Source organism: Cebus imitator, unplaced genomic scaffold (genome assembly GCF_001604975.1).
Source record: "Cebus imitator isolate Cc_AM_T3 unplaced genomic scaffold, Cebus_imitator-1.0 Scaffold224, whole genome shotgun sequence".
In the NCBI taxonomy this organism is placed as follows: Eukaryota; Metazoa; Chordata; class Mammalia; order Primates; family Cebidae; genus Cebus; species Cebus imitator.
This window is the reverse complement of record NW_016107539.1, coordinates 572,955-593,053: the sequence shown is the minus strand read 5'-3', so window position 1 is coordinate 593,053 and position 20,099 is coordinate 572,955. Positions and strand designations below refer to the sequence as shown.

The 20,099-nt window shown below is 46.5% G+C and overlaps 1 long non-coding RNA gene across 1 annotated transcript in view; it reads right to left on the bottom strand.

Moving 5' to 3' along the window:
* LOC108281337 overlaps positions 1–4,185 on the bottom strand; it is a 20,159-nt gene extending 15,974 nt beyond the window's left edge. Inside the window, exon 1 of the long non-coding RNA XR_001815946.2 lies at positions 4,093–4,185. This is a non-coding gene — a long non-coding RNA (uncharacterized LOC108281337). The remainder of the gene's footprint in view (positions 1–4,092) is intronic.
* Between the last annotated feature and the right edge of the window lie 15,914 nt (positions 4,186–20,099).

Sequence of the window (20,099 nt, the reverse complement as noted above, 5' to 3'; positions counted from 1 at the left end):
GGTATCTTGGTTTTTGTAAGTGGACTTTTTTTTTGAGATGGATTCTTGCTCTGTTATCAGGCTAAAGTGGAGTGGTGCGATCTCGGCTCACTGCAACCTCCAACCTCCTGGGTTCAAGCGATTCTCCTGCCTTAGCCTCCCGAGTAGCTGGGACTATAGGCGCATGCCACCACACCCAGCTAATTTTCTGTATTTTAGTAGAGATGAGGTTTCACCATGTTGGTCAGGATGGTCTCGATCTCCTAACTTCGTGATCTGCCTGCCTCGGCCTCCCAAAGTGCTGGGATTACAGATGTGCGCCACCACACCCGGCCCCAAGCGCCTTTTCTACCCATTGCCATTCTCCTTGCAAAACCCCACAGGCCAACAGGAGCTACTTACAGAGCTGGGGGCTTAGACATGAAGAACGCCTTCCTGGTGAGATGTTACCCAAGGTTTGCCCCCATCTCTGAATCCCCTGTGCCCTGTGGCTGTTCACTGCAGCCTTCAATTCCCAGACCCGCCACTCCACAGACTGCTTCCTATCTGCTCCTCTGAGTCAAGGACTGCTCTTGTGCATTTTCTAAAAGTAAGGACTAAAAGCCACATGATGGCCCAGATGCGGTGGCTCACACCTGTAATCCCAGCACTTTGGGAAGTCAAGGTGGATGGTTGGTTAAAAGACCAGCTTGGGCAACACGATGAAAGCCCAACTGCATTATATATATATAATGTACAAAAAAAAATTTGCCAGGCATGGTGGTACATACCTGTAGTCCTAGCTACTTAGAAAGCCAAGCAGGAAGGATCACCTGAGCCCAGGGAGGCAGAGGCTGCAGTGAGCAGTGATCACCACTCCAGCCAGAGTGACAGAGCAAGACCCTGTCTCAAAAAACAAAAAAAGTGAAAGCCACACAATGATCTGCCCAATTCATTGAGAAACCTGGAAGATGCCATGGACTTCATATACCTGTGGCTTATCTTTGCTGGAAAAAACTAAAGAAAAGAAAATAGACTCCTTCCGACACCTCACTTAGTGATCTGTTTCCCCTTCTAAACACAGAGACGCAGTATTTCCTCCCACCTCCCTCTATTCTTTCACCCAGCATCATGAAACAATGTGCTTTTGTGTTCTCTGTCCTTTGCAGGTTGTAGCTTTGGCCGTTCTAATCTACCCTCCCAGAGGAGTGCTATTTAGTTAGGAGCGTTTCTAACAAAAGCCAGGTTTCTATCCACTTCCCCTGGCCTTCTGGTTTGCCCTTGAACTCAGCATAAAGTTCTGGGGTTAGCCAGTGTGGCATCATGGTCCCCTCCCACTGATCTTGCATTGCCATAGTGATGATCACGTGTGCATAGGCACGCACAGAGAGATCCAGTCAGTCGCAGCGACCCTGGGCTGAGCCTGCCAAGTGCCTGGCTGCCTACATGCACCATCTCATTGTTTTCTCAGAACAAGCCCCTATGAGGGGAAAGGTTATAACCCCCATTTCACAGCAGAACGAGCCAAAGCGCAGAGTCGCTGGGAAACTGCTCATGAGTGATGGGTGGGAAACGAACCCAGGGCCCTGACTCTCAAGTCCATGCCCCTCCACTCCCCACGCTGTTCCATCCACACCTGGGCACATGCATGCCTGAGCGGCCCGAGTGGCCAAGCGTGGGGTCTCCCTTAACAGCAGCTCCTCCTGGCCGTGAAATCGCCCTGCATTCTTCCCAGTATCCTTTTGTTCTCCTGTACCTAGTGACATTCACGGGGTGCAGATTTAAGAATTCCTCTTCCTCTTGTTAGATTTTCCCTTCCATCCCATAGATCTGTGTTTGAATCCAACCATCTCCAGCACTTTCCCAGACCAGGAAGTGCCTCAAAGCACATAGGGAACCCCATCACACCCCAATACAGATCCCTGGAGCCCCAGATTCACTGAGTGGGGACTGCTAGAGGTGAGCCCAGGAATCTGCATTTCCCAGACTCTGCCCTGCAGGTGCAGATACACTGGCGTTTGCGAATCACTGAGTCCTTTACCGTTATTGGTGCTGCACCGGAATCACCTGCAGTTCTTATCGAAATGCAGGTTCTGGTTCAGCAGGGCTGCGGCTGGGCCTGGGCCTGAGATTCTGTTGATGCAGCAGATCCTGGGGCCAAACACTGAGTCGTGAGGGTTCAGGTCAGTGGTTCTCAGCCCTGACTAAACATTAGCATCACCGGGGGAGCTCTTAGAGCTAAGCTGCCTGGCCCTGCCCCCAGAAATCATACAATTATTTTAGAATCAAACCAGTGTGGCCCAACTCATTGTGCTGAATCTGACTTGTCCTGGCTTGGGAAAGCCTAATGTTACATTTTTAGGAATTTTGTGAACCGGTTGATAAACAGAACCACTACTAACCATCAGATTATATAAACAGAATTAAATAAATTATATTTAGAAGAAAGACAGTACATAATTACAACCCAGCATTTCCTAATCATTTTACTGCATTTCACTCCTTCTATGTTCTTAGGGTTATTTGTATCTATTTGATTGTTTGCGTACCTGTGTGGTGGAAGGGCTACTTCGTATTTCTTCCCAATTCTGCACCCAGTCAGTGACATAAGCCTTGCTGGGGGTGTTTCTGCCTCCGAAAACTGCAAACGCTACAGATCAGGGTTCGCCTCCCCAGAAGCTGGCTGCTAGACATTTGCCAGCGCACCTCCTGCCTTAGTTACGGGCAGACATCATAATCACCTGGGATGCCTGATAAAGTGCAGACAGCTGGCGTCTACCTAAGATTCCCGAATCTGACTCTCTGGGCATTGGGGATCTGAGAAGTTTTTAGAATAAGTGACCCAGGTGACTTTTATCTGCAGTGAAGTTACTTTAGAATAATGATCAAATCACCCGTGGCCTCGTGGCGCAACGGCAGCGTGTCTGACTCCGGAATAATGATCAAATCTTCCTAATTAGCAAAACTCAAGCTGGATTAAGCTACTCGCTGGGCACCCATTTCTTTTTGCTCTAAGAAATCATTTCCAAGGCCTTTTGAAAAGCCTTTTTATCTGAAATCCCGTGAGTGGCTATTCCATCAAAATCCTGAGCAGAGCACTTTTTCTCCCCCAGACATGGACAGAAGGTTGTATCAGGAAGCTCAGTGGAGGCTTTGTTACCTAGTTGTCCTTGCATCTGACCTCACACCCAAAAGCATCAGCCTGTCATTTTTCCCTAAAAAAGATGATGTGCTGGCCAGAATTTTCCATGCTCCAATGTCTCATCAGGCTTGTATTCAAGCTCAGACCCTTTTGAAATGGTTAGGAAGAACTGAGTCAAGAAACTAGGCTATTAAATGAAAGTTCTGCCATCCAGGTATGGTGGTGGATGTCTGTAATCGCAGATCCTCAGGAGGCTGAGGCAGAAGGACTGCACGAGCCAGGAGGTCGGGGCTGCAGTGCGTTGTGATGGTGCCCGTGAATAGCCGCTGCGCTCTGCCCTGGGCAACATGGTGAGGTCTCATCTTTAAAAGAAAAAGAAGTTCTGCCAAGTCATATACTGTAAATCTTCACTGAAATTTGCCAGAGTTTGCCATCCCTGGAATCATGAAACTGGGGAAAAGTGGTGGGAATTATCCTATAACTCTTGTGTTCTAACCAACAGTTCTTCAGACCAATATTTTCCTCACTTTAGGTAAGAATTTACATGTATTTCCTCACCTGTTGCTCCTGCTAACTGACAAATGGGTATCACCATGTTACAAAGGAGGACCTGGTTTGCTATAAGAAATTTGCTAGGTGAGTGACATTCCTCAAGTCTAAGCCTCTAACAATGTATGTCGGTTTAAAAAAAAAAAAAAAAAAAAAAACTTGCAACACAAACACTTTATTTAAAGGTGCAGCTCAATTTACGTGTGGTGGCACAAAATAAAGGCACAGATTGTGACACACCATTCCCATCGGCCAAGTGGCTGAACCCACCATCCAAGACCCACTGAGGCGTCAAGCTCAGCGCAACCTCCTGGCCTCCCACTCTGACTCAGCGCAACCTCTGGGTCTCCCACTCTGACTCCAACAGGGGGAGCATGTTGCCCGCACACACAGGGCATTTTATGTTGTGGATGATGGAGCGTCATCCATAAATTCATGTGCACCTGCGTGCACTGTCCCTGAGAACGGGTCCTGCCCAGGACCTAGGTGACCCTGACCAGCTTGATAGGCTGCACACAGCTGGTATCCATGATGGCGGCTAGATGGCGATCGGGCTGAAGCGTATATCAATTTTCTATTGGTATATAACAAATTACCACAAACTCAGCAACTTAGAACCACACACATTTATTATCTAGTTTCCACGGGTCTGGGGTCCAGGAAAAAAGGTTAATTGCATCCTCTGCTCAGGGGCTTCCCAGGCTGAAATCAAAGTATCAGCTGAAATTGCAATTCCCATCTGAGTTTCTACCAAAGCCAAGTACCACTTAGATTATTATTTACTTAAATATTTCATTAATAAACTCACTTTTTATAAAATTCAGTCTTGTCCTAAGCAATAATATCTATTAAATTGCCAAGTTTGATCAAGTTTTCCTTTTTTCTTAATATGTTCAAATAAACATATCACTATTAAAAAAGTTTCAAGTGTCCCATCTAAAATTGTCTCGTGCACTGATTGTACCCACACCAAGCTTTACAATTATTCCCCGTACCACACCTGGACTTCATGACGCCACATCCTACACTAACAGGCCCCAGGTATAACAAATGATTTTTGTTGCCCACCAGCTACAGAGAATCTACAAGGTCCAGGACCTAGGTAAGTGGGAAGCCTGCAGATAGGTGCATGTTTTTTCATAAAGAGGCCTCCCTACATTAGATATGCACATTATCAGCACTGGAAATGAATTTCCACAACGTGTCCTCAAACGTATGCAGACATTTTAAGAAGCTTAAGAAGGCCGGATGTGGTGGCCCACGCCTGTGATGCCAGCACTTTCAGGGGCCGAGGCAGGTGGGTCAGCTGAGGTTGGGAGTTTGAGACCAGCCTGGCCAACATGGAGAAACCTTGTCTCTGCTAAAAATACAAAATTAGCCAGGATTACATGCATGTATAGTGGCACATGCCTGTAATCCGAGCTACTTGGTAGGCTGAGGCAGAAGAATCACTTGAACCTGGGAGATGGAGGTTGCGGTGAGTTGAGATCACACCATTGCACTCCAGCCTGAGCAACAAGAGTGAAACTCCTTCTCAAAAAAAAATTTAAAAAAAGAAAGAAAGAGAAAGGAGGAAGGAGGGAGAAAGAAAGAAAGAAAGAAGAAAGAAAGAAAGAAAGAAAGAAAGAAAGAAAGAAAGAAAGAAAGAGAGAAAGAGAGAGAGAGAAAGAGAAAGAAAGAAGGAAAGAAAGAAAGAGAGAGAGAGAGAAAGAAAGAGAAAGAAAGAAAGAAAAGAAAGAAAGAAAGAAAGGAAGGAAGGAAGGAAGAAAGAAAGGAAGGAAGGAAAGAAAGAAAGACAAACTTAAGAAGTATCTTTCAATATGCCGTGTCATTTAATCTTCACAAATTGTGAGGTAGTCACTATCACCCACCTCGTAGGTAAGGAAATTGAGACTTGGGAAAGTTATAGGACAGACTGAAATGCAAAGTCATGAGTCCTCTGATTTCATTCAACGATGTTTTCCATAGCAGTATCACTTTCTCCAAACAACCTGCTACTTCTCCACCAGTGACCATTTTTCTTTCTCTGTTAGTGATAGAGCTCACATTCCTAGCAGCTATGTGTTGTGGCTGAGCACATGGCCAGTAGAAATAAAGACTGCATTTCCCAGCTTCCTTTGCAGCTAGGAGTAGTCATGTGACTCAATGCTGGCCAATAGGGCTGTGAGTGGAAGAAATGCCTGCAACTTCTGGGAAGAGGCCTTGAAGTGAATAATCTGTCTTTGTCCTTTCTCCTTCCTGATGACTGGAATGCAGCCGAGATGGCAGGAGCTGTAACAGTCCTCTTGGACAATGATGTAACCTTGGGAAATGGAAGATACGCACAGGGAAGTAACAAGCCACCTGGAGACTTCATGGAGCAGAACTGCCCTGCCAGCCCTGTACCACGTCCCTCTGGACTGTGACAAGAGAGTGAGATAAGCTTCTCCCTTATTGAAGCTACTGTTACTTGGGTCTCTGTTATTGACAGCCAAACCTTTCATAACAATATAAAGTCATAATGAGGAAGGAAAATGCCAAAGTTCCAATATCCCCATTTTACAGAACAAGTCCCTTATTTGTTTTCGTGGAAACAGAACATCTGGCCCACAGTGGGCCTATGGGAGAAGAGAGGTGGCTTGACTCAGGATCCCCAGACGGCACCTGGTAAACACCCACTCAGGTAGAGCCTGGACCCAAGTCTTCAGGACCTGCCACCTACAAGCAATCTGGGGCTGCAAAGCAGTTTGTTCTGACAGCTCGTCTTAATGATATGTTTCCTGCAAGCCAGCTCCTCACCAGGAACTCAGAAACACAAAGTCAAAGCAGCCCTACCAGGCTCTGACAAATATCGATCAAAGCCAGCAAGGCCGGCAGAACTCTGACACCTCCTTCCCTGAGCTTGCCTGAGAATTTGGGAAATAGCATATGTTGGTAGTAGAGGGCAATTCAAACTTCATTAAGGGATGGAGAGAAAATGAGCCCAAGCCAAATAATGCCCACCAGAGATGGCAGGAAGGGAAGGAGCCATTTTTGGCAGGAACACATTGGGCAGGCATGGAAGGTGATGTTGGACAGAGGAAGGAAAGAATGGACATTTCTTGGAGCATCTCCAATGTTGACTCAACTCTATTGGGTCTATAGAGCCGGTCCAGCCCCTGGAGCTCTATCGTGGCATTTTCTCACTTCTCAAATTGTTATTTCACACATCAACAACAACAACTAAAAGTGGAATCCTTCCCAATAGCAGCTACCTCCAGCCCCAGCTCCCCACTGGATTCCTCCCAGGCAGTTTTCCATGATGCTGCCAATATGTAATTTCTGTATTATTGATTCTCACTGCTTTTTTCTGTTAGCTCCAACAAGGGAGATGATACTGTTGACCTAGTAGAAGGAGAAGCAATCTATTGGATATCAGTATTCAGAACTGGAGAAATACCGATGCTCTTTGACTCAGCATGGGGCTACCTCCTGATAAATCCTTTGTAAGTTGAAAATACTGTAAGTCTAAAATGCATTTAACACACCTAAACTACCTAACATCATAGCTTAGCCTAGCCTATCTTAAATGTGCGCAGAACACTTACATTAGCCTACAGTTGGGCAAAGTCATCTGACATAAAGCCTATTTTATAACAACGTCTTGACTATCTCATGCAATTTATCAAATACTGTACTGAAAGTGAAAAACAGAATGGTTGTGTGGGTATGGTTTCTTCTGTATGTGCATTGCTTTTGAAACATCATAAAGCCATAAGTCAAACGGTCATTTGTAATGGTAACCATTACATTACTATTCATTGATTGCTCACAATGTGTCAGTCATTGTGTTGGGTAATTGATATCTTTATTGGCTAATGTTTGTGAAGTTATTTGCTATATGCCAGGCACTATGTTAAACACACATTTCACATGTATTAACTCATTTAATCCTCTCAATAACCCTAAAAGGTAGATAATATTCGTATCCCTATGTTACTGATGAGGAAATTGAGGCATAGCACTGGGGGAATTTCTGAATCACAAAGCTAGGAAGTGGATAAAGTCAAGACTGACCCATACAAAGCACTTCCTGCCACCTGAGGGGTGAAAAACATGAACAAGTACAGAATTGTTCATTCAGTGAAAAATTATTTCGGGGCTGAGAGAATAAGACATACAAACATTTGCGCACCCATTACTACAGCCTCTTACCCAGCTTTATCTTTCTCAGAACTTACTGCTATAATATGAATTGTTCATGGTCACGATTCTACCTTCACATAGATCAACTCCATGAAGGCAAACATTTTTTTTTCCTGTTGTCTTGTTTTTAATTGAGACAGAGTCTCACTCTGACACCCAGGCTGGAGTGCAGTGGTGCGATCTCGGCTCACTGCAACCTCTGCCTCCCAGGCTCAAGTGAGTCTTGTGCCTCAGCCTCCCAAGCAGCTGGGATTATAGGCGTGTACCACCATGCCCAGCTAATTTTTGTATTTTTAGCAGAGATGGGGTTTTGCCATGTTGTCCAGGCTGGTCTCAAACTCCTGGCCCCAAGCAATCAGCCCACCTCAGCCTCCCAAAGTGCTGAGATTACAGGTGTGAGCCACTTTGCCTGGCCCTTTTTTTTTTTTTCTTTCTGTTTTCTTCAGTGCTATTTCCCCAGCTCCTACGGCAGTGCTAAAACATAGTAGGTGCTCTATTAATAATGGAGGAAGGAAAAGAAAGAGAGGGTTGGAGGAAGGGGAGAAAAGGTCAAAGAATGTTTAAGAGCATGGAACGCTGGAGAAAAAGAAGCTCTGAGGATAAAAAGCATTATAGGGAAAAGAGAGGATAGGCAAGTAGGTCACACACAGAATAAGCCACTGGGCCCACACTTGAGTAGGGGTACAAGGAAAAACTCTGAAACAGACTTTGATTGGAAACAATGCCCTATAAAACCGACTTGAAAATGATACAAAGAAATTGACAGTGGGCCTTAGCTGGGGTAGACAACAGGGTGTGGTGGGGACAGCATCAAACTGGAAAAGCCATGCTTTTCCTGGCGGGGTGATGCTGCAGGAGGTGGGGTGATGCTGCAGGAGCCGAGGGGGCTGCGTTTGATTCCAACCAATTTGTCACAGCAGAAAAATTTGATTTTTTGCAACCTCAAAATCATATTTTTGTGAAATATTTTAACTTTTTATGCTGGCATCAAATTCCAAGTTATAAAATGCTATAGGAATAAGATGGGGGGGGTCAGGTGATTGAACTGTCCTACCCACACATAATTATAAAATCTGGACAACATATTTTTAAAAACAACTACTTGAAGGCGCTGGAGACCAACCAGAAACAGAGGAAGCTAAGTGTGGGATTTGCATATTAGTGACTTTTTGCCTGAGGGTACTTGCCACTCCGCAAGCAGCTGAATGACAAAAAGCTGCAGTTTACTGGCTGGAGGTGTCAAAGATTGAAGGCTGGAAAGCCGCTGCATTGTTAGGTGGTAAATCCAGGGAGAGGAGGAACTGCAGCTGGAATTCGCCCTAACATCTGTATATAAAATGCACTCAAATTCTTAACTGACCACAAAACTACACGGGTCAGGGAAAACCCAGGAACTATAGTGAAAAAGCAACAGCTAGAAACTGAAAGAACTGAGTCAGAGTCTCTGCTGACATTGAGGGAGGCAGAGTTTGGAGTATGAACCTATTCAAATTAACTGCCTGCTAGAAAAAATAATAACTCTTCCAAGGAGCACAACAGAACCCAGAATCTCTACAACATATCATTCATGATGTCCAGTAGTGAATCGTAAGTCACTAAACACACAAAGAAGCAGAAAAAAAGTGGTTCATCATCAAGGAAAAAAAGCATTTAATAGAAAATGATCCCAGATGTTGTAATAATTTCAGGCAAGAAATTTAAGGCAGCAATTACAAACATGTTCAGTCACCTAATATAAATGTAATTGGAGTCTAGGCGGAAAAAATTTGAAGAATTAATGGCCAAACCCTTCCCAAATTTGGTGAGAGATATCAACTTACAAGTCCAAGAAGCTTAGCAAACCTCAAATAAGATAAATAGAATAAAAACGGCTACATGGGCACATTGCAGTCAAATTCCTGAAAGGGAAATATAAAGAAAAAACCTTAAAGGTAGTCAGAGGAAAGCAACATATTACATACTGGAAGATAATGATAAGAATTATGGCTGATTTCTCATTAGAACGAATGAAGGCCAGAGAAGGGAGTAATGTCTTTAGGATGTTCAAAAAAAAAAAAAAAATCATAATTCTTTATCAAATGAAACTATCCTTCAAAAATGAAAACACGGCTGGGCACAGTGGCTCATGCCTGTAATTCCAACACTTTGGGAGGCCAAAGCAGGAGAATTGCTTGGGCCCAGGAGTTTGAGACCACCCTTGGCAATGTAGGGAGACTCTGTCTCTACAAAATAAATCGATCAATAAAAATTAGCTGGGCATGGTGGTACATGCCTGTAGTCCTGGCTTCTTGGGAGGCTGAAGCAGGAATATCGCTTGAGCCCAAAAGTTAGAGGTTATAGCAAGCTATGATTGCACCACTGCACTCCAGCCTAGGTGATGGGGCAAGACCCTATCTCAAAAAAAAAAAAAAAGCAAAATGAAGACATTTCAAATTAAAAAAAAGGCAGAGAGAATTCATCACCATAATCTTCTTCTACTGTAAGAACAGCTATAGCAAGCTTTTCATTCTGAAGAGAAATGATATCAAATGGTAATTAAATGACAGTCACCAAAAACAGCATGTGTTTCGAACTGCTCCATCATCTCATGAAGTATGTGAAAGAGAAGCCAGATAAAAGAGACACATAGGTAAAATCTTGTCCCTCAAACATTAGAGCTTTAAACAACGCTGATGTCTGCCTCACAGGTGTGAAGGCAGGGCACGCTCTAGAACAGGGGTGAGAATTCGATGAGGGTCTTTTCCTCTCCCTTCACTTTTTGGTCCCTGCAGACAGGTTTTGAGGGACAAACCCTGAGGTTTTGTAATCCAGGCCATGCTGAAGACTCACCTGACATGTCCACAGCCCCTGAGCATTGGGGGTGAGGCTGGCTTGGGAAGTTTCACAGATCCTGCTGCCTCTGTGCTTATAATCAGGTCAAAAGTCTCAGCTGGGCACTGTAGCTCACATCTGTAATCCCAGCACTTTGGGAGGGCGGGGCAGGTGGATCACTTGAGCCCAGGAGTTCAAGATCAGCCTGGGCAACATGGTGAAACTCCATCTCTACAAAAAACACAAAAAGTAGCCAGGCGTGGTGATGCAGTGTAGCTCATGCTTGTAATCCCAGCACTTTAGGGGGCTGAGGTGGGAGGATCACTTACGCCCAGGAGGAGGTTGAGGCTACAGTGAGCCAAGATTGTGCCACTGCACTCCAGCCTGGGCAACAAAACAAGACCCTGTCTTAAAAAATAAAAAAAGTCTCCCAAGCCCAAGCTCAAGGTAACACAACTGGGAACAGGGAAGCCATAAGAGGCAACTTGCTTGCTCCAGAGAAAAGGCCGGAAGAGGTCAGGAGACCTGAGTTCTAGTTTGGAATCTTCCAGTCACTGAGCTGTTCTTCAGCCTCTCTTTCTCAAAAAGGAGAGATTGATTGAGACAAAAAACGGTATTCTCAACCTTTTCTACCTTGCTGTACTATTGTGAAGTTCAAATATGCACCAGCTCACTGGAAATGTTTGAAGCTCTTTAGAAATACAAATAATTTTTACGAAGAAGGGCCCCTCCCATACACGTTATACTGTTTTCAGTGTATAAAAATCCAAAGGACAGATGGGTTAAAAACACTTGGGATTGGTGATGATGTGAAGAAATTGCAACCCTTATGCATTGCTGGCAGGAATGGAAAACGGTGCACCCACTGTGGAAAACAGTACAGAGGTTTCTCAAAAAACTAAGCACAGAGTTACCATTTGACCCAGGCATTCTGATTCTAGGTATACACCCAAAAGAACTGAAAGCAGGGACTCAAGAAGATACCTAGACACTATTGTTGATTCCAGCATTATTCACAATAGTCAAAAGGCAGAAGCAACCCAAATGCCCATCAAGAGATGAATGGATAAACAAAATGTGGTAGATCCATGTAATGGAATATTATTCAGCCTTGAAAAAGGAAGGAAATTATAACACACGCTACAACATGGATGAACCTTAAGGACATTATGCTAAGTAAAATAAGGCAGACACAAAAGGACAAATATTGCATAAGTCCATTTATATGAAGCACTGAAAACAGCCAAATTCATAGGGACAGAAAGCAGAATGCTGATTTCCAGGGGCTGAGAAAGGGGAGGCTGGGGAGTTCATGGGTACAGTGTTTTGGTCTGGGAAAATGAAAAAGCTCTAGAGAGGCATAGTGGTAACAACAATAGAGATATAGTTAGTGATTTGTACATTTAAAGTGGTTAAAATGGTAAATTTTGTGTTGTGTACATGGATGTGAATGTACTTAATGACTTGTACACTTAAAGTGGTCAATTTTGTGTATGTTTCCACCATAATTTTTTTAACTTAAAAAAATCACTTGGAAGCCCCCAAAACACAATGGATTTTAAACTGAAATTTCCCTGGGGTATAGACTCCAGTGTTCCAGATATTGAGGCCAGTCCAACATCACTCACAAGCCTTGGGGCAGTAGGGAGAGCAGTTGTGCCCAGGGTAGAAAGAAGGGAGGCATGGGCAGCCACGTGTGGTCACTTCCTCGTCCAGAGCCTCCCTCTCACTCGGTGTTCCTCCAGGGCACAATTTCATTTTAGTAGTTCCCCATGTACCTTTTCCCTTCTACACCAGACTGGCCATGTATCATATTAAAAGTAATGGCAAGAAAAGCAATTACTTTTGCACCAACCAAATAATATTTATTAATAAAGCCATTTATTGGGCGAACTCATTTAGTCCTTTCAACCCTAAGAGGTGGCTATTGCCATTGCCTTCATGTCACAGATGAGGAAACTGAGGCACAAAAGTGTTAAGTCATCTGCCCAAGGTCACTTACACGTGCAGTGGGGGACAGAGATGAGACACAGAAGCAGGGGGCTGGCTCTATAGCCACCTTCTCAATCTTAACTCTTGCCGCCCTTCTAAGACAAGCTGCACATCTCACTCAGGAATGAAGGGCCTTCCAAAGGTACGTGAGTTCCCACTATTGATGTGTTTGAGTTTTTTGTGAAGTCAGTGCTCATCAGAGAAGCCACGGGCTATGAGGGTGCCGTAATCAATAGCAGCTTTCTCATATTTGAATGCCTTCCACGTCCCAAACGCCATCTCCTCTAACCTTCACACCGATGCTGCCAGATGGAAAGGTATTGCCCTGATTTCACAGATTGAGATGGAGAGGCTCCCGGTCATGAGCTAACTTGCCTGAGTCTATGCCTACGCTGGGATTAAAAGCCAGGCCTGGCTGATTTCAGAGCCTCTACCCCTAAACCCACCGATGGTCCACCTGCGCCAATTTTGTACCTGGCCCTTGGCAATATCTAGAGACATTTTTGGTTGTCTTATGGGGGATGCCTCTGGCATCTGGTGGTTGGAGTTCAGGGATGCCGCTAAACATCCAGCAATGCACAGGACATCCCCATGACAGAGAACCATCGGCTCAGAATGTCACCCGTGCCGAAGCCGAGACAGCCTGCCGAAGCCCAAGGCTGTGATGAAAGGCAACGCAGGAATCTCAGTTTTAGGTTTTTAAAATTTCCCTCAAGGCCTTAAAATATACACTGTGGCACGTCAGCCGTGACTATCTCTGGGTGGTGAGAATGCTGGTGAGTTTTATTTTTTTCTTTTGGCAGAATTGCATTTTCTAAATTATCTTCAATGAATATGCATTAGTCTTGTAATCAAATAAGTTTCAGCTTTTCCAAGAAGTCCATGGGCTCAACCCTTCTGGGCTGGCACTTCCTGATCTGATGTGAAGTTTCAGGAAGGTGAATCTCAGCATAGGGGCCAGAGGCAAGTCTGGCTCGGCCGGTTGCTGGATGCCCACCCTTGGACTTTGCCCCTGGGAGCCTGGTTTCTCATTGGTAACATGGAGATGATACCTCGTGGGCTGCGTTACAGTAGTTCTTCTGGGTGCCTGACCAGGTGCCAGCCACAATGGAGCTATGCGTTTTATCCACATCTGCTCATTTCAACTCCCTGCAAGCCCATGAAACTGACCACTGAACTCAGGAGGGAGAAGCAGCTTGCCCAGGGTCATGCACATGGTAGGTGGCAAAACCGAGACTCAAACCCAAAGATATTTGACTCCCAAAGGCCTGCCATGAAATACAGACACAAGCGATGGTAGTGTTTGCTCTTTCTGCCCATCGAGGGGGCGCTTTGCAAAGACTGCCCTCATAAGACAGTTGAAGAATCTTGCATGCAGGTGGCATCCTTGAGCCCCTGGGGCACAAAGAGCTGTGTCTTCTCCGCTCAACATCTGAACATCAGTCCCCTTCAACATCTGAAATGACTCATGGAAGCTGCCTGGCTTAAGTCCTCCCAGGCAGGGAAGAAAGACCTGGTCAGCTGGAAGAGGAAAAATGTAAACCCGGGGGCCTGAGGAGGCTGGCGGAGCTCCTCCATCTTCTCTCTGACTCATCCTGCACAGAAGAAAACGTCTCTGGTGTTAGCCTTGTCCTCATCCAGCTGTGGGCTGAGCTCAGGTGAACACTTTGAAGTGCCAGGCATGCCACCAAATGCTGCCCGTCAGCTCCGGATGTGACCCCATGGGGGTAGGGTGGCCAGGGTTAGCAGGTGTTTTATATAAGTATGTCTTGTTCAATATTTGGGACAACCTCATAGTAAAAAATTATTTGTTGTTTATTTGAAGTTCAAAACTAACTGGGTGTCCTGTATCTTACATGGCAAGCTTCCAATGGGCCCTCGATGTCTGAGAGTGAGGGAGGAAAGGGCTGAGGGCTGCAGTGTTGGCCTTTGTCAGGACAGCTTTACTAGGACCAGGCAAGGATGCCACCCTTCACATCTGTGCTGGGATCTGACCCTCTCTGATTCAGCCTCCACATATTTTTTTTTTTTTTAATTTTTATTTTTTAAGACGGTGTGTTACCGTATCGCCCAGGCTGGAGCGCAGTGGTGTGATCACAGCTCACTGCAGCCTCCTGGCTCGTGATCCTCCCACCTCAGCCTCCAGAGTAGCTGGGAGTACAGGCATGCGCCACCACACAGCTAATTAGTATTATTATTTGTAGAGATGGGGGGGCTCACTATGTTTCCCAGGCTTGTCTCAAACTCCTGGTCTCAAGCAATCCTCCCACCTTGGCCTCCAAAAGTGCAGGAATTACAGGCATGATCGCGCCTGGCCCTCCATGTTTCTCAAAGGCATATTTTTTCTTTTTCCTGCAATAATATCCCCTCTTGGCTCCCCATTGACCCTGAGCTAAGCCCCTCAGCTGAGTCCTGCGCACTGCTGTCCCCAGGGGCAGTCCCTTCTAGATGTAGAAGGGACTCTGTAAACCTCTGCTGAAGGAACTCATAAGACAGCCGCAGCCACCTGCAGCCTCGTGCGTATCCCTGCCGCCTTTCACATCCTGCGGGGGCCGCGCAGAGCTTCTTTCTCTCTCCACCATCACCTGCCCCCAGCACAGCCCACCCCTGTGCCTTCCCCCAACTCATCCTCATATCTCAGCTTTCCCAGGTCTTCCACCTGCGGGGTTGGCAGTGAAAAGAACGCCTAACCCTTCTGGCCATGCAGAGTGGTATTGCTCTAAGCGCGCCGGTGTTCAGCTCATCCTCCCGACATTGGGCGAGGTGGGTAATTCCTAGTGCCAGGCCCTTTTTATAGCTAGTAATGGTGAGGTGAGAATTCCGACCCAAGTCAGTCTGGCTCCTGGGCCCACGCTTGTGCTAGCTCCTTCTACATCCCCTGCATGTAGAACTTTCTACCCGGGCTGTGATTGCTTGTCTACCTCTCCTTCTCCTCTGCTCCCCGTGGGCTCCACAGGGGGAGGAACCACTCAATCCTCCATGCCTGTCATTAGCATCTGATAATAACAAGAATCCTATCAACCAACATTTATTGAGCGCTTATGAAGTTCCAAGGACTTTCTCAACGTTTGATCTATTTAACACAATTCCCACAACAACCCCACGAGGCATAAGTACTGTTGGTATTCCCATTTTACAGATGAAGAAACCGAGGCACAGAACAGCTGGGTTAGCGGCGCCAGCCACACAGCCAGTGGCACAGCTGGGAGTCCAGTGCCGGCAACCCAGACCCTCGCTACCCTCACGGCCTCCGCACCAAGCGTTCAGGAAGCGCTTGGCGGTGTGCTCAAGGAAAGAAAAGATTTTGTAGTTACTTAACAGGACCTTGAGAACAAACTCGTGAAATAAAGAGAGGGTCACTGCAGAGGAGAAGGAACTGAGGGCCCCCCACCAGCTGGCTATGGAATCAGAAAGCACTACCATCTCTAAATGCCAGCACAAGCCGCATTCGTTAAAGCACTCTGCAAGCCCCAATACTAATATGGCTTGATCACTCTAAACAATAAACCATCATACCAGTCGCTGTTGCCCACTGAGAGCTTGCAGTCTACCTGCAGGGTGCTGAGGCCCTCATGTGCCCTCTTCGATACGATTTCTGAGCAGATACCATTATCATATCATCCCCATCTGATCAGCAAGTTTCAAAATGAGGAAATGACTCCCCCAGGGTCCCGTGGCTTCCTGGTGACAGAGCTGGTATTGGAGCTCCAGCCTGTGTCACTCTAAAGGACAAGGCAGGAACACAGCTTTCTTCTCTGTCCCCAGGAAACAGCCATGTGTCATCAGGAAGCTATGTTTGTGTGCTTTTTTTTTTTTTTTTACGGAAGGATCTCTAATGAAATTTATTTACCTCTCTTCATTCCGTATTTTCCGAGATAAGGATTCAAACCAACTGAAATAAACATTTCTTTGCTGCTTTTCTTTTTTAAAATGATGGTCGTTGTGCACCTACTATGTGTGAGACACTGCCCTGGATGCTGGGGATACACAGGTACCAATGCCAAGGCATAGCTTGTAGGCTAGAGCAGGAGAGCCAAGGAAACAGATAGATACAATACCAGGTGATGAGGTGCCAGTGGTGTACATGCAGGGGGCAAGGGGAGCCCGCTGAAGGTAACCATCCCCTGAACGGAAAGGAAAACACAGAACCCAAGATGAGCCATGGAGTGTTTTAGTTGGGATTCACCAAAGAAATGGAACCAACAGGATATAGAGACATTTATAAGAGGAGATTCATTATGAGAATTGGCTTAGGTGATTACGAAGGCCAAGAAGTCCCATGGTATGCCCTCTGCAAGCTGGAGATCCAGGAAAGCTAACGGTGTAATTCAGTTCAAGTTCATAGCCTGGGGTGCAGCTCCCAGTCTGAGTCTGGAGGCCCAAGGACCAGGAGCACCAGTGTTGGAGAGTGGGAGAAGACGGAGGTCCCACCTCCAATGGAGGGAGAGGATTCATGCTTCTTCCACCTTTTGTTCTGTTAGGACTCTCAGCAGACTGGAGGATGCACGCCTACATTGGGGAGGATGGTCTCCTTTTCTCAGTCTACGGATTTCAATGCTCAGCTCTTCCGGAAACCCCCTCACAGACACACCTAGAAATAACGTTTAACCAGCAATCTGGGCTTCCCCTAGCCCAGTCAAGTTGACACATAAATAACCATGACATGAAGAATGAGCAGAAATCAACCAGGGGAAGGGGAAGGGACAAAGAGACAGCATGTGTGAAGGCAAGGAGCAAAGCTTGCGGAAAGCCTGCCGTGAGTACTAAAGAGCCTCTGTGTCCCTGAAGCATGGGCTGTGCAGTGGGGAGTGGGGAAGCCTGAGAGGTCAGGGTAAGGATTTGACCTTGAAGGCGGTGGGGAGCCACACGAGGCAGGTGTGGAGCCACGGTTCCCACTCCCCATCCATCCATGAGCTCCTCCTTGATTGCTGGTCCTGTGGAGTTAGATGGGGCATGTAACTACTTCTGGCCAATGGGCTGTGAGCAGAAGGGAGCTGTGTCCCTTCCTGGCTGAAGTATTTAAGAGCCAGTGGATGAGCCTGTGGGTCTCCTCCCCTCTACAGGGACCCTGGAGCCACGTGTAGCTATAGGATGGAAGCCCTTGGCGATCTGAGCCACCCACCCGCAGGGAGCTTCCACGGAGGAGTGCTAGATCCACAGCAGCCTTTGTGTGAACGAAAAGGAAATGTCTGTGCTAAGCCATGGAGATTGTGAAGTTTGTTGACATCAGTGTTGACTAGCCTGACTAGATCCGAGCGAGCGTGGAGGACAGGTCAAATTTGGTGACACGCCTGGGGAGATGTTTTGGTTAGACAGGCTTAATAGGTATCAAATATTCAGGTTTGGAGATAGCATCTGCAAAGTGACTCATTCAGGTTTGGAGATAGCATCTGCAAAGTGACTCGTTCAGGTTTGGAGATAGCATCTGCAAAGTGACTCATTCGCACTGGGATTCAATTCCAGCCTCTGCTCCATGAACTGGAACCTCTGTCTTGTACTTTGTGGGTACATGGTGAGCAAGTGGTCAAACCAACAGAAGAAGCGGGGCCCAGACAATCTGTCAGCCAACCTCAGACCCAGCCCCCAGTGCACAAGCATGTGGGAGGCCCTCCAGGGACTTCTGTTCATCCTTGTTCTGCCCTGGTCGACCATCAACCACCCAGTCAGCCCCTTTCTCTTCTGCCTCCATGCACTTATCCCAGGCTCCTTTACAGCCTGGGGTGGGATGTGTCCCTCCACTCTGGCCAGTGAGTTGTATAAGCATGTCTTCTCAAAGGCTACCAGAAAGTAAATCTTTCAGATCAAAAGGCTTAGGCTTACAAAGAGAGCCTCTTGCCTATGCCCTGCCTCCACCGCAGGATGCAGAAGAGGACCAGAGACACACGCCTGGAGCCACGGCAACCATCTTAGGGCTGGAGATGACAAATTCAAGGACAGAAGGCCAACCCAGAGAGGAGTCTGGGAAAGGGCCTAATTCCCTGATGGCACTGTTCTGACGTGCGGTATCTTGTACTTCTGCCCAGACATCTTGCTAAGACAGGAGTGAATATTCTTATCCCTTTAGCTGCTGTTACTCAGGGATTTTGGTAGCCAAACACACCCTAACGAATATGCTTTTCACCTTCAAAAACCAATCAGTCAATCAACAGTGTAAATGGTTATCTCAGCTCAGGAGGATGTGTTTCACCGGCAATTCAGGCAAAAAAGCCAGTTGTCTCTGTAAGCTGCTTGTCATCTCCCCCCAGACATGCCTGGAGTCTCAGAGGTAGAGGAGCCTGGGCTGGATGTTTTCACATCTCCTTAGTTTAGAACGTTGGCCACTGCTCCTGCGGGTCACAGGCATTCAAGGTCTGTGTTAAAAGCTTCAATCCCCGTACCACTATCTGGGGCTGATCTGATGCCAACTGCTCTTGCTTTGCTCATCCCCTTCCCCGCGCTCCGGGTGCAGCCCACAGCCATCTGTGAAGGGCGCTGTGCAGACATCATCCTTATCAATGCTTTACGCATCTGCAGGAGGCAGCAGAACCCATGCCCAGGCTGCTGCGGCCTCCTACAACCTCCCATACACAAATCCCTGCTCCTCCTTCCACTCGGGTCCTAGGCCCTTCTCCTTTCTACATCAACAAGCGGAAGGCTGAGGCTAGCAGAGGACATATCAATGTCTCCTTGATTTCTCATTAGTCTCTAGCCATTCCACAGATACTAATGTTAAATTCCCAGTATAAAAGAGTGAAAGGGGCCAGACGAGGTGGCTCACTTTGGGAGGCCGAGGCAGGCAGATCACCTGAGATCAGGTGTTCGAGACCAGCCTGGCCAACATGGTAAAACCCTTCTCTACTAAAAATACAAAAAATTAGGAGGTGTGGTGGCGGGCGCCTGCAATCCCAGCTACTCAGGAGACTGAGGCAGGAGAATCGCTTGAACCCAGGAGGCAGACATTGCAGTGAGCCGAGGTCGCACCACTGCATTCCAGCCTGGGCGACAAGAGCGAAACCCATCTCAAAAAAATAAAAAAAAGAGCGAAAGGGACTTGACTTTAGGGAGTAGAGGCCCAGCCCAGGGCATTCATTTCATAGATGGGAAGACTGAGGCTCAGAGAGAAGGTGGTGTTGGCCCATGTTCATGCTATGACTTAGAGTCAAAGCCAGGACTCTAAGGTCTCTGTGGGTATAGGATAGTCTCTTAAACATAAACAGAAGCATAGACCTATATGCACACACAAGGATAACAATGAGTAGAAGGCGATTCCTTCTTGTTGTTTTCAATGAGATTATAAACTTCTTGGGGCCAAGTGTGGATACGGTAGAAACTATTCAAATGAGGTTATTTACAGGGGCTTATTGCCTCTCATAAGTAAAAACTCTGGGGACACATCTAACTGGATCCAGTAGGTTAAGAGATCCCTTCTGGATATTGCATCTTCAAGCTCTGCTGCCTTCCACACAGGCTGACCCACCCCGGAACTGCTAACCTTGATCAGGGG